At 50.9% G+C, this 22,883-nt stretch overlaps 1 pseudogene; it reads left to right on the forward strand.

Annotated features, from left to right (window-relative positions):
* The first annotated feature begins 2,086 nt into the window (after nt 1–2,086).
* LOC100356140 (small ribosomal subunit protein uS15 pseudogene) lies at nt 2,087–2,581 on the forward strand (annotated as a pseudogene).
* Nucleotides 2,582–22,883: the final 20,302 nt, after the last annotated feature.

Here is a 22,883-nt window from a genome sequence, read left to right on the forward strand (position 1 = left end):
TAAAGTCAGCGCGTTAGAAAGCGGTTAGGAGAGGGGCGTGTGCGAGCTGAGAGCTGCGAATGCCGATCCTGTCTCTGCTATGTGCTAATTGCGAGCTCCTGGGAAAGTCTCTGAACTCCTCTGAGCAGTGGTTTCCTCATCTGGAAAATCTATGTTAAGGGAGATGAGTATCAGAGCACCTATTTCCCAGGTGCTATTGTGGGTATTAAGCAAGAGAGGAAGTGCAAAGTGCTTAGCCCGGTATCTGCATAGTATCTACTACACACTCAGCATGTAACAAGTAGCAGTGGTGTGGGGGAGCATTTCTCTGGATCCTCTCACTTCCTTAGATGGGGAATGGACCTGGAGGGGGAATAGCCAACCCATCAACAAAAGAGCCAGGTTTAGAAAAGATTGCTTGGCCCTTTGCAATCCACCACAGTAACTCTCTTATCTGAAGAACCATCCTCCCAAAGCAGATGGGTAGGTAGCGAAGTGAGGCCTGGCCGGCTGGAGCCCACGCTGGGGAGATGGCCATGCCGGTTTCGCTGGTGCCCATGTAAGTGGGCACCGATGCTGACTTGAAGCTAAGGCCTGTGAGATAAGGAATTTTCCTGTCTAGGATTATTTTTATGATTCTCAGCACCCCAGGCAATTTCAGCAAAGCCTTTGGTGTCATTTCTCCCTAACTGGTTCTCAACCTAGTTTTTCTGAAGAGCAAATGCTCCCAGCTTTCGGCCGCATAGCATTCATTCCCCCTTGCCTGTGAGCAAGGCGCCTCTCCCCCAGGCCTTTTGGCCTGGGTGTGGGGTGGAGGAGGGAAGGAACTTCTCTCGGCAGCTCACTTTGTGGAGGGAAGTTCTGTGGCTTTTACAAGGGCAAGCAAATGGGGGAAGGGAGCAAGGATGCTGCGGCTCCTGGGATTGGCCAGCCACACAAGTGGTGTGTCAAAGAGCAGCCAATCCCATGTGAGCTCAGGCGTTTGCACCCCGCCCTCCTGACCTCACGTGGCCCCACATGAGGTTTCTGCTTGCTTGCTCTGAGACCCAGAGTGCACTGGGAGGCCTGCCCAGCTCAGCACTTTGTTATACTATGGAGACAGGAAAGACCTGGCCTGGAAGGACTTAGCTCCCGTCTGAGCAACAGCCAGACTAAACAGGGCTGGGATACGGAACTGAGGCTGATGCCGACTGCACCGCACCCATACACAGTGCAAGCACAGAGCACCATAATAACAAAGCTCAGAGTCGCTTCTTTCCCTTTCCACTCTGAGCATCTGCATCAGCCCCCAGAACCCCGTATTTGCCATGATGCAACAATGAATTCATCCTGCTAGAATCCGCCTAGCCTTCTCTGGTTCTCTGCTGACTTCCTTCTTAGGAGAAAATAGCATTAGGAAGCAGGATGACCTTGGGCAAGTCACTTCCCTTTTGTGTGCCTCAGTCTCCTCTTCTGTACAATGTGTTGGTTGAACTCTCACTAGATCTCTTACAACTACCACCCTAGACCAGATCCTCGTCATAAACTCCTGATTTGCCACTCTGCTTCTATGCTTGTCCCTTCTCTATCCATTGTCAGGGGACTCTTTAAAACATAAATTACAGGGGGTGGAGCGACACTATGGCATAGCGGGTAAAGCTGCTGTCTGCAGCTCCGGCATTCCAAATGGGCAATGGTTCAAGTCCCGGCTGCTCCACTTCTGATCCAGCTCTCTGCTATGGCCTAGGAAAGCAGTAAAAGATGGCCCAAGTCCTTGGGCCCCTGCACCTGCATGGGAGACCCAGAAGAAGCTCCTGGCTCTTTGCTTCGCATCTGCAAAGCTCTGGCCAGCTGGGGAGTGAACCATCAGATGGAAGACCTCTCTCTCTCTCTCTCTCTCTCTCTATCTCTCTCTCTCCCTGCCTCTGCCTCTCTGTAACTCTGCATTTCAAATAAAGAAATAAATCTTAAAAAATTAAAAATTATATTGCACCACCTCCCAGCTTAAAATCCTCCTATTCTGCTTTAAGTTCAAGTTCCTTACCATGACCCACAAGGCCTTCTGTTTTTTTTAAAGATTTTTTTTTATTTACTTGAAAGCTCTTTTTGCTCCCTATCCGCCGCCATCATGGGTCACATGCACACTCCCAGGAAGGGCCTGTCCCAGTCAGCTCTGCCCTATCGCCAAGAAGCATCCTCACCTGGCTGAAGCTGCCGTCCGATGACCGGAAGGAGCAGGTTTACAAACTGGCCGAAAAGGGCCTGACTCCCTGACAGATCGATGTGATCCTGAGGGACTCCCACACATGGCGCAGATGCGCTTTGTGACAGGCAAGAAAATCTTGGGGATCCTGAAGTCCAAAGGACTTGCTCTTGATCTTCCTGAGGCTCTCTTATTTAATTAAGAAAGCTGTTGCTGTTCAGAAGCACCTTAAGCTGCTAAATTCTGCCTGATTCTGAGAGAGAGCCGAATTCACCAGTTGGCTCGATACTACAAAACCAAGCGGGTCCTCCCCACGAATTGGAAATATGAGTCATCCACAGCCTCTGCCCTGGTGGCATAAATTTGTCTATGTGCTCAAGCAATAAAAGCATTGTTTAACTAAAAAAAAAAAAAAAAAGAAAAGAAAGAGCTAGAAAGAGAGAGAAAAGAGAGCGAGCAAGGTCTTCCATCTGCTAGTTCACTCCCCAAATGGCTGCAACGACCAGAGCTAGGCCAGGCTGAAGCCAGGAGCCAGGAGCTTCTTCTGGGTCTCCCTCGTGGGTGCAGGGGCCTAAGCATTTGAGCCATCTTCTACTGTTTTCCCAGGCTATAGCAGGGAGCTGGATTGGAAATGCTGCAGCCAGACTCAAACCGGCACCCATATCGGATGCTGGCTTTGTACACAGCAGTTTTTCCCACTACACCACAATACCGGCCCTGACCCACAAGGCCTTATGTAATCTGGTCCCTAGCTAACTGAGTCTCACCTCCTGCCTCTCACACCTGAGCCCATTATGCTCTTACTTCCTATGTTCCAGCCACAACTGCTTTCTTGCATATTCCATACGCATGCCTAGAAACTGCCTTGGACTCCCACCCTCAGCCTGGGATGCTCTCTCTCCACTTCCTGCCTCTTTAGTTCATGCTCATGCCTTGATCTCAGCTCAAGGTCTTCCTGGAGTAAATCCTCCTGGAACAGCACCCTTCTCTCCCCCAATCCTAAGTCAAGTCCTCCGCTACAGACAACTTCACTGGACATTGACTTACTTGCCTTCATGGCACTTAGCACAGTTACTACTCTCTGTAATTATTTAACACCCAGCTCCCTCACTAAACTATGAACTCTCTGGGGGTGGAAACCTGTCTGTATTGTTCACTGGTTTGTCTTTAGCACCTTGTGCAGTGTCTGGCACAAAGGAGGAGCTCACTAAAAATTGGTTTAATGAGGGGCTGGCATTGTGGTTTAGCAGGTAAAGCTACCACTTGCAAAACCGGTATCTTATATGAGTGCCAATTCAAGTCCTGGCTACCCCACTTCTGAACCAGCTCCTTGCTAATGGCCTGGGAAAAGCAATGGAGGATGGCCCAAGTACTTGGGGCCAGATGAAGCTCCTGGCTTCGGTCTGGTCCAGCCCTGGTTGTTCTAGCCATTTGGGGAGTAAACCAATGGATGGAAGATTGATTCATATTCTCTCTCTCCCTCTCTCTCTCTCTCTTAACTCTGCCTTTCAAATAAATGAATAAATCTTTTTTAAAAAAAATTGGTTTATTGAAAGAATGGATGAATGAAAAACCCTGCCAGCTTGGGCAGTCCACTGTGCCAGATCCACAGCTCTTTAGCCTGCTATGGCCATGGCAGATCATTGTGTTCCCACATCGCTAAGACTATAAACCAGTGGTTGACCTCTCCTCTCCCAGGCAAGCTGGGAGCACAAATCTGTCCTTGGAAAAGACTTGGAATGCAGTAATTCTTAAAGCCAATGCAAAAGGCTTTGGTTTATGTTGTTGAGGTCTCCTGCTCCCTTCATGAGTGATTCACTTTCCCCAAGTAGCTGCTAGGCACCTGCTGTCTTCCTGGCCTTGACCTTGATGCTGCTAGTCTTAGAGGCACTGGTGTTCCAAGACTTGGTCTGGGCACTTCGAGAACTCCCATGTAAACAACCAATTCCTATAGGCATCAGACTGTGACAAGTGCCCAAGAGGACAGAGGGAAGAGCAATTGAGTACTGATTGTCCTGTGGAAATGTAGTGGGGGAAGGAGGAGGGGCAGAAGGTTGTCGGAGGGGGTAATCGGATTAGAGGCGGAGCAGGAGTGTGTTTTGGGATGGAGAGAGGAGCATCAGGGAAGGACGTTTGTGTTGTGGGAGTGGGCTCTGTCTGGCAGGTGGCCACTAAGGACTGTGTGCCGGATGGCAGGACAGCAGGCACCTGCTGCACATTGCCACCCTCCACCCGAGCAGTGCTCACCTGACTGCACCCAGGGAGCCTCTGAAACATGCAGAATCTAGGCCTTCCTCCTTCCCAGCCCAGGCCATTCTGATGCAGGGCATCAGGCTGGAGTCCATCCATCTGCATGTTCAACAAAACTCCTCTCTGCCTGGTTCTGAGGCGGGTAACCCAGACAGCATGCTCACAGGCTTGCTTAGAGGTAGATTGGCAGTTGGCTCATGCAAGAAAGAACCTCAGTAGAAGCCCAGGACCACAGTGGCTCCTGAGATCTTTGATAGCATCACTGCTTGATGGGAGGGTGGCTGGGTAGGAGGAGGGAATGGCTTTGGTGGTGAGTGGCTGAGCCCAGGTGAGGGTGGATGTTAACAGCTTAAGAGGAGTTCCAAGCCCACCACAAGAGTCCTCAGAGCCTTGGTGGCTGTCCATTCCCAAGCGCCCCACCACCACCAGCCAGGGATCTCCGGGGTGCCCAGTTGGTTTCTGGACCAGAAGGGAACAAGCATGATAAGGATCTCCTTGGGTGGGGGGGTGAACCCAGGAACAGAAGAATCTCCAGGCTCCTCCACGCATCCAAACAGGCAGTGCTGGCAACATGTACACTGGACTCCAAAGGCACAGTCTATGGGTGAGAGGGACCATTAGAGCAGGAGGTAAGTATACTTCACTCTTTCCTTCAATCATCTGTTCTTCCCACACACTTGTGCTGAGGGCCACACATCGTATCAAACACTGTGGACTTTGGTGGGTCCACTATCTGCTCATCTATGGTACCCAAGAGCAGAGTGTGCATCTTCCATAGCTCTTTTCCATTCCCTCTGCCAACCATGCTCACTGAGTGGACCTCTGAGACTTCTCTCCTCCTACCCTCTCTGCAGTCCCTGTGTCCCTGCCTTAGCACCAGAGCTTGATAACTCTTGCCTCAACCACTACAGAAGTTTCAGCGCTGCTCTGCGCACACTCAGCATAGCACGCTGCAACCAGATTGATCTGATGGTCTCTTACTTTTCAAGCATTGCATGGAGGTGTAGTTTGCATACCACACAGTTCACCTATTTTCATGTACCATTCAGCGATTGCCAGTATATTCACAGATTGTGTAACTATCACAAGTTATTTTTGTCCCTTTCAAAATTCATCTTACTGGCTTTCAGCTACTGTTCATATATCTATTCTGATACTCAACTGAAAATACCAATGGTCTTCTAAGTGTACTTTTTTTGTAAAACTGAATATTTTTCATAGGTAATAGAATACACACACATACACACACACACACAATCCAATTTTTTAAAAACATGCCCATGTCTCAAAAAGGTCTCATAACCTTTAGCAGTCACTCTCTATTCCCACACCTAGTCTCGGGCGATCACTAAGGTACTTTCTAGCTCTAGGGAGTTGCTCTGTTTTTCCTGTGCATTTCATATAAATGGAATCATACACCATGTGGTCCTTTGTGTTTGGCTTTGATTGCCTCTCTTATTGTCAAAGTCTACCCAGTTAAAACCGTTGAGGAGCTTCCCATCATTCACCGTCTAAACACCATACCATGCTCTTGAACTTCCTATCATTCCCTAACACACACCATGTACTCTTTCCTGCCTCCATGCATTTGTACCTGCAATTCCTTTTCCTACCTGCCTTACCCTTCTCCCTAAGCAGGCAACATTTCTGTGTCTTCAACTACCTATCCCCCAGAGTCTTCCACTTCCGCAAGCACATTGCATTTGTACATGCTCTATTCACTGTACACTGGACACATCCTGGCTAGACCATGAGTTCCTGGAGGGCAGAGACTCTAGCTTTTCACCTCTATAACACCTAATCTGGGATAGATCCTGGAACAGCCCTTAAACTCATAGTCTTGTGAGGGACACAATAAATCATTAATCAGCCAACCTACATTTACTGAGGCCCTCCTATGTGATGGTGGGAGGAGGGAGTAAATAAAAAGGAAGAGGCAAGGTGCCTGGCTTCTTGGAACTTACAATATAATAAAGAAAAAAAAAGATACAAAGGATCTTTGAAAAGTTCATAGAAAATGTGAATTATAAAAAGCTATGCATATTTCAAATTTTTAATGATTTATTTATTTGAAAGTCATAGCTACAGAGAGAGAAAGAGAAAGAGAAAGAAAGAGAAAGAGAAAGAGAAAGAGAGAGAGAGAGAGAGAGAGAAATCTTTCAACTGCTGGCTCACTCCCCAAATGGCCATAGCAGCCAGGGCTGGCCAGGTCCAAGCCAGGAGCCAAGAGCTTCATAAGGGTCTCCCACATGGGTGCAGGAGCCCAAGGACTTGGACTATCTTCTACTGCTTTCCCAGGCAGCATTAGCAATGAAACAAACTTATCGGGGCTGGCGCTGTGGCGTAGAAGGTAAGGCTACCACCTGCAATGCCAGAATCCCATATGAGCGCCAGTTTGTGTCCTAGATGCGCCACTTCCAATCCAGCTCTCTGCTATGGCCTGGGAAAGCAGTAGAAGATGGCCCAAGTCCTTGGGCCCCTGCACCCGTGTGGGAGACCCTGAAGAAGCTCCTGGTTCCTGGCTTTGGATCAGCGCAGCTCTGGCTGTTGCAGCCAGTTAGGGAGTGAACCAGCAGATGGAAGACCTCTCTCTGTCTCTCTCTCTCTCTCTCTCTCTCTCTGCCTCTCCTTCTCTCTGTGTAACTCTGACTTTCAAATAAATAAATCTTTTAAAACACCTTCTCTTTTAATTACATTCCTCCACACACATGTGAGTTCCCCTTATGACTCTCCACAGATCAACAGGCTGCAAAGCAAAACATTACATAATCAAACATTAGGTGGAGCTGTGTCTGTGTGTGTGTGTGGGGGGGGTGGCACTGTGCCAAGAGTCAGGATGAGCAGGGTGGGGTGACTTGTATTGGGGAGCTTCCAGAAAGCAACACGGAGGCACTTGGGGGCAGGGAGGACTTGGGCAGAAGTGGGAAATGTACACAACCTTTTTGGATGGCGGCAAGAGAATGGCCTGAGTGACATCTTGGGTCAGAACAGATGATGACTTAGGAGACAGAGAACAAGAGGTTGAGAAATCAGTTTGGAAACTTAGTAACTTCGAGGCCTGCACTGTGGTGTAAGTGGGTAAAGCTGCCGCTTTCAGTGCCGCCATCCCATATGGACACTGGTTTGAGTCCCGGCTGCTCCACTTCTGATCCAGCTCTCTGCTATGGCCTGGGAAAGCAGTAGAAGATGGCCCAAGTCCTTGGACCCCTGAACCTGCGTGGGAGACCCAGAAGAAGCTCCTGGTTTTGAATTGGCTCAGCTCCTGATGTTGAGGCCATCTGGGGAGTGAACCAGCGGACAGAAGACCTCTCTCTCTCTCTCTCTCTCTGCCTCTCCTTCTCTCTCTGTAACTCTGCCTTTCAAATAAATTAATTAATCTTAAAAAGAAAAATAGAAACTTAGTAACTTCATCCAAGAGAGAAGGGTCTAAAGTTGTATCAGCAGGAATAGCCATGTGGCTGGAATAGGCTTTCTGGGTTGAGAGACTAAAAATACAAGGGACAGACTTCAAGTTAAAATTTCAGACATTTCTGAGCATCCCTGAATGTTACCTGGCATCCCAGCAGCAGCGGAGGTCAAGGTTGGGCCACACTGTGGAAGTCTTGAATGCCCAGCCATACTGTTTCACCCTGTGCCCTGGAGGTAATGAGAAGCCATGGAAGGGCTTCAGGACTGACAGGATTGGGTATGCCTTTTAGAAAGATGGCTCGGGAAGTGGTGAGGAGAATGGCTGGCTGGGGAGAGCAAGGCTGGAGGCTGTGGCAGCGATTGTGGGCACAGGGGATGGGGGCCTGAGTCCCGACAAGAGGGGTGTGTGGGCATAGAGAGAAGGGTGGAATGCAAGAGCAAGCCAGCTCCCGTCTGATGAAGCACTTTAAAGACAAGGATGCCTTGGAGAGCAAGGCACAGGTTGTCTGGAGGGAGAGCAGGCTCCCAGGAGAGGCTGAGCCGAGCATCTTGCAATTTTTTCCCTTTTACCTGTGCCTGCGATTTTTCCCTGCTACCTGTGCTGCCCCCAGGGAAGGAGCTGGAAGAGCTTAGGTGGAAGAGCCTGAGCAGCTGCCACGGCCGAAACGTTTCCCAAGCTTCAAACTGGCTACTGAGTCCTGCACACTTCCCTTTCCATCAGGCTCCGGCGCCAGTCCAGAGCACACAGTGTCCTCCCAAGCAGATGCAAGCATTCTGGGCTGGGTGAATCACTGTCCCTGGCCAGGAGGGCCTGCCTGCCAGGGCAGAGACCAGGCAAACCCAGAGAACACGCCAAGGACCTCCTGTGCAAACCCATACAGAAAGATCCGCATAGGACAAAACAACAGGTGTCAAAATAGTGCCGCCTCTTTCTGAGATGACTTTCAACACAGCTGATGGAAGAGATGGCCCAACTCAGCCCTGCTGGCCAGGAGCATCTAGAATACTCTCCTAGTGCAAGCCTAGCACTCCTTGGGGATGCAGGAGCCAAGAAGGCAGAGCTTGCTTCCTTCTTTTTTTCTTAAGATTTATTTTATTTACTTGAAGGGCAAAATTACAGAGAGAGAGAGAGAGAGAGAGAGAGATATTCTATCCACTGATTTACTCTCCAAATGGCCACAGCAGCCCAGACTGGGCCAGGCAGAAGCCAGGAGCCTAGAACTCCATCTAGGTCTTCCACATGGATGGCAGGGGCCCAAGCACTTGGGCCATCTTCCACTGCTTTCCCTGGCACATTAGCAGGGAGCTGGATAGAAAGTGGAGCAGCCAGAATGCAAACCAGTGTCTGCCATTCCCTTTTGTGGCAACCTCTGAGCCTATGCCACAGTCACTGGGGAGACTGTCTCTATAGTGGTTAAGGGCAGTGGCTGGAAAGTAGCTGGCTCGGAGCTGTAGGCCTCACTCTCTCTTTACAAATTACAGACCTTGGACAAGTTATTTTACCACTCTGAACCTGGATTTCTACTACCAAAGCATAAATTGGTGATAACAAGGGTGCTTGGGAGGATGAAATGAGATTATGCATGTGAAGGATTTAGCTTGGTCTCTGATACTTAGTAAGCATTCGATAGATGTTGGCTATTATGATCTATTATAAGATTATGTATTACAGCTGTTCTAATTAGCCTTTGTTGATTTTTATGCCCATCACCTCTTAGTTCCCTTCATCCCTCATCAGATTCTCTGGCCCAAGGTAGCAGCTCAGCACCCTCACCCCCACCCCCACCCCAGCTTCAAGCCGCCATTGCTGGGCCACAGAACCCTCCCCAAGGATCTTTCTCTGTGGATCTCAGGGCATCAGGCCCTGCTCCGCAGATAACAGTTCTCTCGGAGCTTCTCAACCTAATTCAGAGTCACTTGCCCTCCCTGTCTCTGCCTTTCTTAAAAAAGATGTATTTATTTATGTGAAAGAGTTACATAGAGAGAGAAGGAGAGGCGCGTGCGGTGGGGGGGGGGGTCCTTCCATCCGCTGGTTCACTCCCCAAATGACTGCAATGGCCAGAGCTGCACCGATCTGAAGCCAAGAACCAGGAGCTTCTTCCGGGTCTCCCAGGAAGGTACAGGGGCCCAAGAACTCAGACCATCTTCTATTGCTTTCCCAGGCCATAGCAGAGAGATGGATCAGAAGTGGAGCAGGTGGACTCAAACTGGTGCCCATATGGGATGCCAGCACTGCAGGTGGTAGCTTTACCTGCTACGCCACAGTGCTGGCCCCTGTCTTTTTTTTTAAGATTTATTTATTTATTTTAAAGACAGTTACAGAGAGGCAGAGGCAGAGAGAGGGAGATAGAGAGAGGAAGGTCTTCCATCTGCTGGTTCACTCCCTAGATGGTCGCAACCGTCACAGATGGGCCAATCTGAACCCAGGAGCCAGGAGATTCTTCCAGGTCTCTCATGTGGCTGCAGGGGCCCAGGGACTTGGACCATCTTCTGCAGCTTTCCCAGGTCATAGCAGAGAGCTGGATCGGAAGTGGAGCAGCCGGGAGTCGAACCGGCACCCATATGGGATGCCAGTGCTGCAGACTGGGGCTTTACTCTATACGCCACAGCACCAGCCCCTCTGACTCCGCTTTTTGCCTTTTCTCTTTTGTGCTATTGTCGAAGAAGCAGCCAGAGGCAGAAGGCAAAGGGGGGGGGGGGGGCAGAGAGCAAGCCAGCTAGGCCAGGCAGGGCAGAGGAGATGCTGAATCTGTCTCATCAGCACTTTTTCTGTGCGGGGTGGCAGCCGCTGAGGGACTGTGCTTTGTGAGTATGTCCAAGCCCAATCCTGTCTGAAGCTGGCCTGTCCCAGGGACTACAGCTCCCTCCCTAGCAGACTGTCTGATCTCCCGGGTGGAAGGAAGCAACAGAAACTCCCCGAGTGCAGATCTTCTGCCACGCAGCCCTCCTGGCAGCCCTGTGAGTCCAGCCCAGAGCATGGCTCTCTTGCAGGTCTCCACATCGGACGCCAAGCCTCCAACAGCCCTTGCTTGCCCCTTCTCAGCCCGTGAGTTATCAGGAGCCAGGGTGAATGTGTCCCCGGTGCTAAATCAATTAGGAAAACTTGAGCAATCAAGCCCTGGATTTAACACCAGCTTCATTTCCCAGCTTTTACTGCACCTTCTAGGGAGAACCTCATTAACTCCTTTTCAATCTCTAGGAAGAGACAAGCAAGCAGCTGGAAAAAAAAAAAAAAAGAGGACACGAATCACTGCATTCAAGCTGGCTTTGCAAAGAAAACAGGTAGTGGATGGGGGGAAAATAGAGATGTTATGCTTCAAACATCTGGGAAATGGTATCAGTCCTTTAAAAGCAAGGCTGGCTACGGGGCCTTTCCATTGGCCTTGCCCAGCCATCTCCCTCCCACTCAGAACGAAATGTTCTGTCTTTTTGTGGTTATAACCTCTTTTCAGTTGGAATGACTTGCCTGTGTCTGGACCTTGCTCGGGCTGCCGCTCTAAGACGCTCTCACGCAATAATAAATTACCCAGTAAGCCTTGCTGCAAGATCTCCTCCCCTGCCCCCGCCCACTCTCTTCCCCCTCCCCTCTGTGCTCCTCGTTCCACCCTAAAAGCCACTGTGGTTGGTTCCTTGGCGGCTTCCAAGCCCGGGCGGATCAGCATCGCTTGCCTGCCGCTTCCCCCCTCCCCCCACCCCGCCTCCCGCCCTGGTGACAGGCAGCACATGTCTCCCCACGCGGCTGCCGGCTGGCTGGGGAAGCGGGGAGGGCATGTGGGCCTCCATGTGGCCGCCAGACGAGGGCGGGGCAGGATGCTTTGCTCCGCCTGGGGCTCCAGCCAGTTTGAGTTCCGGGTGACTGGAGTGGGGACAAGAGGCACCATGGAAGATGAGAGTTCCTTTAGGTCTTCCAAACGCCTCAGACACATGTCCTCACGCAAAACGCCCAAGAAAACAAAGCAAGCTCCACTAAGGAGGGGACAAGTGGCTTGGCAGGCAGAGGGGAGGTGGGGGGCAGGCGGGGGTGGAGGGAGGCGGAGGAGGGAACATTTGGCTGCAGAACCCAAAACTAGAGTGGGATGAGGCAGTGGGCAGCGCGGAGGTGGCCAGGCTGGCAGGGTGGCGCACCCTGGCGCCAAGCTTCGGGGTTTGGAGAGGAGCAGGGCTCAAATGCCTCTGCCCCACCCCCCACCCCCACTCCTCCGCCCCCTGTCCCCCAGGGAGGCAGAGAGTAAGACAGTGGTTCTCAAACCTGGTCACAAATGAAAACCACCCAGGGAGCTTTTATGATGCCTGATGCCCAAGCCTCACTCCACACCACTGAGCTCAGAGTCCCCCAGGGCGGGGCACCCAGGCACGTGGTGATAATGCGCAGCAGAGGTTGAAAGCCAGCTGGGTGAGAGCCTGCTGCTCCTGTGGCCCAGCAGTGTGGGCCACACCTGGGAACTTGTCAGAAATGCAGAAACTTGAGCTCCAGCCCCAGCCTACTGAATCAGCAGCTGCATTTTTAAAATCACCGCTTTGTCCAGATATAATTCACAGGCTGGCACATTCGCCCTTTTAAAGTGTACGCTTCTGCGGTTTGTAATACATTCCCAGTTTGTACCACTGCCACCTCGATCTAGTTCCATTTGCATCGCTCCACAAAGAGACCCTCCGTCCCGTGCCCAGTCACTCCCTGCCCCCCACCCCAGCCAATGGCAGTTAGCATTGTATTTTCTGTCTGCACATCTGCCCTTTCTGGGTACTGGCAACTACAATGTTGCTGTCGGAGCAGTGCCAGGTGAGAGACCTGGGAAGGAGTGTAGCCCTTGCTCCCTGCCCTTGGTCACTGGTCTGTGGACACAAAGCTCCGGAGTAGCTACATTTTCAGCTTTCTTAAGAGAAGCCGAAAATCTTTTTTTATGTGAGCCCTTCCATGTTTTACAAGGTTTGGCAACTAATTCCAATTTGAGGGAAACACTGCTCAAGCCAAAACAAAACGGGCCTGAGGGTTGGGTTCAGCTGTTAGCTGCCAGGCTGCACTTCTGCTGCTCACCGCATTCTTACCCACACCCACCACAGTCCTCTACTCCAGCTGCGGGTCTCTTTCTGCTTGCTCCGGTTTCGTGAACGGGGGAGGGAAACAACTGCTTGGAGACTTCTCACATCTTCTTCCTTCTTTCTCCAGATAGCCATGTGCTTATTGGGAACCTGCTATGTATGAGGGGACTTCTGAAAGTTTGTGGGAAAATGGACTGAAAAGATATATTTGTCTGCGTGCAAAATTTTTTTTGAGGGGGCCAGCCTTGTGGCGCAGCAGGTTAAGCTGTCACCCGTGACACCAGCGTCCCATATCGGAGTGCTGGTTAGAGTTCCAGCTGCTCTGCTTCTACTTTTTTTCTTTTAAGATTTATTTTATTTATTTGAAAGAGTTCCAGAGAGAGGTAGAGCCAGAGAGAGAGAAAGGTCCTCCATCCGCTGGTTCACCCCCCAGATGACCGCAATGGCCAGAGCTGAGCCGATCCGAAGCTGGGAGCCAGGGACCTCCTCCTGGACTTCTATGCAGGTGCAGGACTTGGGCCATCCTCCACTGCTTTCCTAGGCCATAGCAGAGAGCTGGACTGGAAGAGGAGTAGCTGGGATCTGAACCAGTGCCCATATGGGATGCCGGCGCTGCAGGCTGGGGCTTTAACCCGCCGAGCCGCAGCGCCAGCCCCAGCTGCTCTGCTTCTGATCCTGCTCCCTGCTAATGTGCCTGGGAAGGTAGTGGAAGATGGCCCAAGTGCTTGGGCTCCTTACCACCCACACGAGAGACTCAGATGCAGTTCTGGATTTCTGGCTTCAGCCTTGCCAAGCCATGGCTGTTGTGGTCATATTGGGGAGTGAACCAGTGGATGAAAGATGGGAGGTTTCTCTCTCTCTGTCTCTCTCTCTCTCTGTCTCTCTCTCCCTCCCCCCCTCCCCCTTTCAAATAAAAAATAATAATTTTTTGAAATCCATGCATATGAAGCACCTTTAAAAGTTCATGAAATATGCATGTTAAAAAGATTATGCACAGATTTCCAACTTTAAACTTATCTTTTCATTCTATTCTCCATGAATTTTTTGAAGCACCCTTGTGCTTGGTGCTTGGTACCATTTGAATGACATGGATCTTGACAATAATATCTTGGCAGATATTATTCATCTCAGCTTTAAGACAAGGAAAGTGGATCTCAGAGAGGCTAACTCACTTTCCTGATGTCGCGCAGTCAGTGACATCTCAACATCTCACCACACTGCCTCCACATTACCAATCTTCGCCCAGATTCTGGAACGTAGCTCTGTGATGCAGATTAGACTGGCATGGAGCAGGGTTGCAGCCCGCCTAGAACCTTCATCGGCTGGGGAAGAGTCTCAATTTCAAACAGTCATGGGTGTTTCTGCCTAGGTACACTCATCCTTGTCAGATATGTGTCCTGCTCTTTGGTTTGGAAAATGTGGCCCTCGTCAGTGAGCCGTGCTCTATTTTGAGCCGGATTCATATTCAGCTTGTGGTCAACGCCCTCCTTCACTCGGTCTTGCTTGTTTATTTGTGTCAAACCGAATTACGGTTGTTGAGTTGTGTTGCTAACGAACCCCTTGCATGTGTCCCTGCTGAAGTTCATCCTGGTCTTGCAGGACCTTCTTCCTCCAACCCGTCCAACTGGAAGTTCTTCTATCTCTTGTGGGTTTGGCCCCCTCCCAACCTTCTGATTTTCCAGTCACTTCAGGCTGCAGGAAAGTGTCTCCGCCCTCCCCAGAGGACCCATCTGGCTCCCTCCCTCCAGTGCTCTGGGGATGGTGGTAACAGGTGGAGGGAGGCAGGATCTCTTTCTCTGCGTTGGCTGGAAATGGAGGAGGCTCTGGCTGTGTCTGGGCGTGTCCCCTGTGGCGGCCTTAGGCTGGAAGCTCTCCTACGCAAGCTCTAGACCTAAACGTGTCCCAGGTGGGTAACAGGGGCCCCTGGTCCCCTCTTCCTATCAGAGGATCCTTGGTCCTGGGGGACCCTCTGGCATGAAGGTCTACATATAGAGTCTGTCTTGGTCCCTTGGGACATCCCATTGTCTGAGCTGTGGGGAATCCCAGGCGGTTGCTAGGCACAGGGCTCTCAAACAATGTAGTGTGACAGTCTCCACCCCTCTCCCCCCCCCCACCCCCCCCGCCTCAGGGGCCTCCCCAAGCCACAAGGGTGTGATTTGCAGTCTGGGTACATTCTGTACCCTCACTCTAGAGGCGGGTTTGTGGTTCCTGGTCCTGTGCAGCGGAGCCCCGCCCATGCCTTTCCTCTTCAGCCACAAAAACAAGCTTAGACACCAAACGGGGAGGAATCGAAACAGACGCTGTTACTGTACAGCTGCTCCCTGGAGACTCCTAGGTGGAGCCACTGGCTTCCCCTCCCCTGCCGGGCCAGTGTGGCTGGCTGGCTACTACTAGGTCTTCCCTTCCCTTCCCGTGCCTTCCTGAATGGCTGCCTGAGCCACAGAGCAAGGGCCTGGCAGGGGCTGCCAGGCTCCTCTCTAGGGACTGGCTCTCACTGCCTTCCCTAGGGACCTCAGCACGTCCATGCTCCCCTGGCAGTTCCCTGGCTGCCAGGTTCCTAGGCCTCTGCCCCTTGATTGCTATGCTTGGCATCATTAGCCGCCACCGACTGAGGGCCCATCGGGTCCTGTGTGCTTTCACCCTTCCCTGTGTAATCATCACAGCTGCTTTGCGAGGCACTCCTGGCCTATACTTGTTCCGCACCCACCATAGGCAGGCACTGTTGTAACTACTTTACATAGGTCATGTGATTCCCCAACTACTTTGAGATGGCTCTCTGTCCTGTTAAAACCACATTTCACCGACAAGGAAACTGAGGCACAGAGGGGTTAAATACTGAACCCAACGTCACACACTACCAAGTGGGAGAATTCAGGTGTGAACTCAAGTCTGCCACCCCTCAGCCCATGAGCCTGCTGTTGGACTGGACTGCCTTGTTTGTCCCCTTGGACAATCCTGAGGACTGGAGAGCACCCCTTATCCATCTATTCCCTGGGGAATAGACTGCCTTGGGCCTGTGAGAAGCTGCCAGAGGCAGAAGTGACCTCCCATCAGTAACAGGGATTCCCCAGGACTCCCTGGGAGTCAGGCCACACCTAATTGCTCTGGCTGGGCAGGTCTGTGTCTGCTCCCGAGTGGGACAGGGTGTATGCCTGCGCATGTGCAAGGCTGTTGGGGGGTGGGGTGAGGTGAGAGTGAGGAAGCTCACTGTCCCAGAGACCTTTTGCACCCTCTTCAGGCAGTTCCCACTCACTGCTGCTCCTGTACAAGTGACCAATTTCTGCCATCTGAGGCTTTTTCTGTCCCTGGACCTCAAAACCCACCACCATTGCCGGTGGGCTGCATGCACAGCGGACCAAGGCTGCTGTTGGGGCTAGTTTGCTGGCTTGTTTCTGTGTGTGTGTGTGTGTATGTGTGTTTTATCATCTTAACCATTTTAAGTGTATAATTCAGTGGCATTAAGAACATTCATCTTGGGGCTGGCGCTGTGGCGTAGCGGGTAAAGCCACTGCCTGCAGTGCCGGCATCCCATATGGGTGCTGGCTCAAGTCCAGGCTGCTTCACTTCTGATCCAGCTCTCTGCAATAGCCTGGGAAAGCAGTAGAAAATGGCCCAAGTCTTTGGGCCCCTGCACACAAGTGGGAGACCTGGAGGAAGCTCCTGGCTCCTGGCTTTGGATCGGAGCAGCTCCTGCTGTTGCAGCCATCTGAGGAGTGAACCAGCAGATGGAAGACTTCTTTCTCTCTTCCTCTGCCTCTCTGTAACTCTGCCTTTGAAATAAATAAATAAATAAATCTTATAAAAATACAAAGAACATTCACCTGGTTCTGCAAACACCACCGTCATCCATCCCCAAAACTCTTTATCTTGCAGAACTAAAACTCAACGCACTCTCCCACTCTCCAGGCACTGGTAACGGCTGCTCTACTTTCTGTGTCGAAGAAGTAGCCTGCTGTAGGTTCTTCACATTGGTGGAATCATGCAGCATTTGCTCTTTCACAGTTGGCTTCTTTCATCCAGAATAATGTCCTCAGGGTTCAACCATGGTGGAGCACATGTGGGCATTTCATTCCCTTCTCAGCCTGAAAAATACTCCATCGCGTTATGAATTGCATTTTGCTTACCTAGTCACCTGTTGATGGACATTTGGGTAAGAGTGTCCACCTTTTGGCTAGTGTGAATAATGCCGCTGTGTGTGTACCCATATCTCTGCAGACCCCTGCTGTCGAGGCTTTTGGTCCCTCCCTAGGATGGATGGTGCATGTCGGAGCTGTTGGCCCATTCCCTGAGGCAGCCTGGTGGCCTGACCCTCTTGCCTTGTCTCTGGGCACACGAGGCACCTGTAGGAAAAGCACCTTGCTTCAATCCTCGCTGCCCCACCCCCCATCGCCAGTGATCGCCAGCACTTCCTGACCTGAGCCATGCTGGGTTTTATTTCCTCTGTTTCTGCGCCCATCTACCTAGGGTCACGTCCTTTTCCATGGAACACCACATCGGTCTTGGGTTGTCCTCTTTTTCATCTTCCCAAGGACTAGGAGCCAAACTGAAATGGCCTTGGTATAACAAGTGGGAGAGGGGGTGGTGCAATGGTTTAAGGGCATAAGTTCTGGATTCAGGCCACCGGAGTTTGAATACAGTTCAGTCCTTGTGTAATCCTGGCTAAGGGGCTCAACGTCATCACATCTCTGTTTCTCCATCTGTAAAAAGGCAGATGATAATTTAAAAAAAAAAGGGGGCCGGCGCTGTGGCTCAGCGGGTTAACGCTCTGGCCTGAAGTGCTGGCATCCCATATGGGCGTCGGTTCAAGACCCGGCTGCTCCACTTCCAATCCAGCTCTCTGCTATGGCCTGGTAAAGCAGTAGAAGATGACCCAAGTCCTTGGGCCCCTGCATCTATGTGGGAGACCCAGAGGAAGCTCCTGGCTCCTGGCTTTGGATCGGCGCAGCTCCAGCCATTGCGGCCAATTGGGGAGTGAACCAGCGGATGGAAGACCTCTCTCTCTCTAACTCCAGCTTTCAAATAAATAAATAAATCTTTAAAAAAAGATAATTTAAAAAAAAATCTCAAGTAGTTAGGAGGAATTAAATGATGTAGCCAATGCCTGGTGCATAGTCAATACTAAACAAGCGGGAGCTGTTACTTGTAAATACCTCTTGGACCAAAACCATCAGAAGATCATGGGAGCCACCTGAGTGCTTTTTCCAGGGAAGGTTGTCATTGAACTTACAGACTTCCGTCCCGTCTCCACCAGCACCCCTTCCCTGGGTCGACAGCCTGCCCAGGGCTCACAGAGCCTGCCGCATGTGAACCAGCTTTGTATCAAGGGGCACACACTGACAGCATAGTGCCTGTTCTCTTCACTCCTCAGCCCAGTACATGGCAGCCACTGTGCCATGGTGGTGCTGGCAGGCTCCTGCGCAGGCCAAATGTCCCTGGGAAAGCTGCCCACCCCAGGTGGCTTTGAGAAGCTTCTACCAGGAACCCGCTGTAGACGGAATGCATTGTTTACGTCTTAAAGCTGAGAGGGGCCAGCACTGTGATGCAATGGGTTAACGCCCTGGCCTGAAGTGCTGGCATCCCATATGGGCACTGATTCTAGTCCTGGCTGCTCCACTTCCCATCCAGCTCTCTGCTATGGCCTGGGGAAGCAGTAGAAGATGGCCCAAGCCCTTGGGCCCCTGCACCCAAGTGGAAGACCCTGGAGGAAGCTCCTGGCTCTGGATTGGTGCAGCTCCGGCCATTACAGCCAATTGGGGAGTGAACCATCAGATGGAAGACCTCTCTCTCTCTGCCTCTCCTTCTCTCTGTGTAACTCTGACCTCTGACTTTCAAATAAATAAATAAATCTTTAAAAAAAAAGCTGAGAGAGAAGAAAGAAGGCTCAGTGTGTATTTCCTGCTTATCAATGAAGATAGCTGTATTTAGTTTGTCCTGTTAGCTAAAGCACTGTATTAATGGAGTCTATTAACAGGACCATCACTTCAGTCTGCGGGGCCATCGTGGCAATGTTTAATAGGCACCTGGTACAAACAGGCACTGTGGCAGAAAGAGATAAGCCGATGACAGTCGAGGCTCTCCAGGTGCCCAGGCTGTGCAGTAATGCCATGCTCTGAGTGCTCTGGGAGAATCTGAAGGAAAAAAAAAAGGTCCCTCCCCCAAATCTTTGCAGAACAATCCAGGGAGACTTCCCAGAGGCCGTGCTGACTCCGTGTTGCTTCTAGAAAGAGCGGTTTGTAGAACCACGGGCAGGGAAGACAGGGCATTGCCCCCAGACAACAGGAGGCTTGTGCCCTGGGAGCTCAAAGGGCTGGGAGCCCTGAGGGAGGTGCTGGTGGTTGGCTGGAGGTGGAGCATCAGGAGAGAGGCATGGGGTGGCTAGAGTTGAGATGGCAAGAAAGGCAGCACCCAGAGCATGGGGAAGGGCTTTTTAAAAATGTTTGGGGTGGACAGTTGGTGCAGTGGTTAAGATGCTCCCTTGGGATGCCAGCATCCCATATTTGAGTGCCCGTGTCTGAGTCCTGGCTCTGCTGCCAATTCCAGCTTCCTGTTAATGCACCTGGGAGACAGCAGGTGATGGCTCACGTGGTTGTGTCCCTACCACCCACATGCAAGACTCCAGTTGAGTTCTGGATTCCTGGCTTTGGCCTGGCACAGACTTGGCTATTGCAGATATTTGGGAAGTGAACCAGCAGGTGGAAGATCTTTCTGTCTCACTCTCATTCTGTGTGAGTGTGTGTGTGTGTGTGTGTAGGGGAGTATAGCTCTGCCTTTCAAATAAATAAGAAAAATGTTAAAGAGCATTTGGTGGGGGCCGGCGCCGTGGCTCAATAGGCTAATCCTCCACCTAGCGACGCCGGCACACTGGGTTCTAGTCCCGGTCGGGGCGCTGGATTCTTTCCCAGTTGCCCCTCTTCCAGGCCAGCTCTCTGCTGTGGCCTGGGAAGGCAGTGGAGGATGGCCCAAGTGCTTGGGCCCTGTACCCCATCGGAGACCAGGAGAAGCACCTGGCTCCTGGCTTTGGATCAGCGCGGTGCGCCGGCCGCAGTGCGCCAGCCGTGGTGGCCATTGGAGGGTGAACCAATGGCAAAAGGAAGACCTTTCTCTCTGTCTCTCTCTCTCACTATCCACTCTGCCTGTCAAAAAAAAAAAAGAGCATATGGTGGTTTAGATTGGGGAGAAAGCTATAGTAGGTGGTAGAAGTGGTAGCAATGAGGCTATGTTTCGGTATTAGAGCTGGCGAGAATTGGCCATGGATAGAGAGAGAGGTGGGGGAAAATATACCAAGGATGATTTTTAGGCTTCTGCTTAGGACATTTGTTGAGTGTTATTTCCTGAGGCAGAGACATCTGATTGGGGGCAAAAACCTGAGTTCAGTTTTGGCCACACCAGTTTGGGATATCAGTGAGACATCCAAGTGGAAATTCCTGGCAAAGGGTTGGTTATCTGAGTCTGGAGTTCAAGAGGAGATGTGGAGTGATGCTAGAGTGGGGACTCTTCACCAATGAGACCAAATGTTATCAGCTAAGGACTCAGTGCAGGTAGACAAGGGAAGGGATCCGAGGACTGAACCCTGGGGCACTCCAATGTTTAGAGAGCAGAAGGATGAGACAAATCCAGGTGGTGGCTACCCAGGTGTTTGTTGTAATGGTGCCAAGCTCACTGGGTTGTTGTGAAGAATGAGGTTACTATCTAAAGGGTTTGAACAGGACTGGTACATTACTGCACCCATGCACTAAGAACTGTTCAAATCAAGCTATGAGTGCTTCCAGAAATGTTGCCGCATTTGAAGGGCTTCAGATTTCTTGAAAAAGAAATATCCAAAAACAAAATGAGCCACTCCATGGAAAAAGGCCACTAGTCATCTCTCAGAGCACTTTCTGCTATGAATGGGGCCACCAGCACATCCAAAGGAAAATGCAGCTAGCTAAGCTTTGGCTCTATCAGCCCTTTCAGCTGGGTTTCCCTTGAACTTCTCACCATGTTAAACTTGAATTTGGATTACTGTAGTTATATATATATATATATATATATATATATATATATATAATGCATCTTTGCCAGTTTGGAAGATCAGCAACTGCAGGAACCTGACTTCTGTGTTCAAGTAGCACAAGTGATTTCTTAGCAAGCCTGGTATAGGCAGACCTTGCAGCAGCCAAGGGCAGATAAGCACATCCTGCAGCAGGAGCACTGCCAACTCTACTGCTTGGATCTGCAACCCGCCTAACAGAGGCTGGGAACTCTGGGGATACACAGGTGGAAATGGATAGAGGCCGTTAAAGAAGTAGTGACAAGCATATGAGGATTCATGGAAAATGCAACATATGAAAAAAACAACTATGCATGCATTTCAAACATTCTTTGGCACCAAAATTAACTTGTCCTTTTTATTAATTTATTTTTATATGGCAAACAGAAAGAGACAGAGTGCAAGCTTCCATCCACTGGTTTACTCCCTTAATACCTGCAATGGCTGGGCCTAGTTCAGGAACTCAACCTGTGTCTCCCACCTGCACTGGAGGAACCCAGATACCTTAGCCATCATCTGCTGCCTCCCAGGGCGTGCAGCAGTGAAAAGTTGAATCAGGGGCAGAGCTGGGACTCAAAACCAGGCATTCTCATGTGGGATGCAGATGTCTCAAACAGCATCTTAGCCACTGCGCTAACTGTCCAAATGCCCACCTCTGACTTTATCTTTTAATTCCACGAACTTTTTGATCCCATGAATTTTCCATGAACTATTTGAAGTACTCTTGTAGAACCAAAAACCATGAAATCTTGCTCTCCCAAGAGATCATCTAACCTAACTTTCTATCTTCATGGTTTAGAAAACCAGGTCCTTGGGGCAGGTGTTGTGGCACAGCAGGTTAAGACATCCACATCCGTTTGTTGTAGTTCCTGATTCAAGTCCCGGCTCTTCCACCTGTGATCCACCTCCCGGCTAATGCACCTGGGAAGGCAGCAGATGATGGCCCAAGTAGTTTGGATCCCGTTACTCATGTGAGAGACCCAAATGACCCAAGGCACAAGGAGCAGAGATGGCGTGCCTGAAATTACCCGTTTTTTTTTTTTTTTTTCTGAAGTACCTGTGTGATCTTTTCCACAGGTCTCTTGGCTCTTGTGGTCCCTCCGGGTCTAAACCCTACACGTGGGAAACAGGGTCAGCAGCCAGAGAGCCCCCTGCAGGCAGCACACACTATTCACAGTATTCAGTGCAGGCCTGGCCACAAGCTGGCAACTCAGGTGAATGGAGACCAGTGGTAACATGTAGTCAAGCGCCTGAGTTTTTCAATCCTAGAAGGATCAGAGCAGGTATCTAAAGGCTGCCCACAATGCATATGGAGGTGAGGAAAGGGATGGGGAGCAGTGACAAGCAGGAGAGACCACCCCCCCCCCAAGACCCAAGAGGAACGAGGGCCGGCTGAGATAAAAGGCTGCAGGGGAGAATAATTGCCAAGCAGGCTAGAGGTGAGCAGTAGGAAGGTGCTGGAAGGCTGTGATGGGGGTTAAAGGAGGGGTAGGTAGATACTGGAGGTAGTGAGTAGAGCCAAGCAGTTACTGAATTATTCCAACTCCAGCCTCTCTCAGAAATGCTTTCAGGTAGCTTAAAAGGGTGCACAAAATATGTCAAAAAGCATCCATTAACGGGAGAAAAACAAGGAAGGTGGCCACGGAGTGCAGCCAAGCATGCGTCTCCAGATGCATACTGTAACAACCTCTGCTCCCACGAAGCTCGGGCCTCAGCTTTCTAGCAGCCAACAGGAAAGGGGAAACCTTGCTGTTAGACAATTCACAATGTCCAGGAGATAAAAAACAAACTCATTGCTCAGCAGGGCAACGGTTCTGAGCACTCAGATCAGACAGGAATTCCTCCCAAGGGTCCTCGGAGAGGATGCCGCGCGATACAATGAACAACATCCTTGACGACGTCCTTACAACAGCGGTAGCAACAAGTTTCAAAGGGCTGCTTTTCCTAAGACCCTCAGGACCCGCGGCCTGGATCCCACTGCAGCCAGGCAATTAG

The sequence above is a fragment of the Oryctolagus cuniculus genome, chromosome X (assembly GCF_964237555.1).
Source record: "Oryctolagus cuniculus chromosome X, mOryCun1.1, whole genome shotgun sequence".
NCBI classification, from domain to species: domain Eukaryota; kingdom Metazoa; phylum Chordata; class Mammalia; order Lagomorpha; family Leporidae; genus Oryctolagus; species Oryctolagus cuniculus.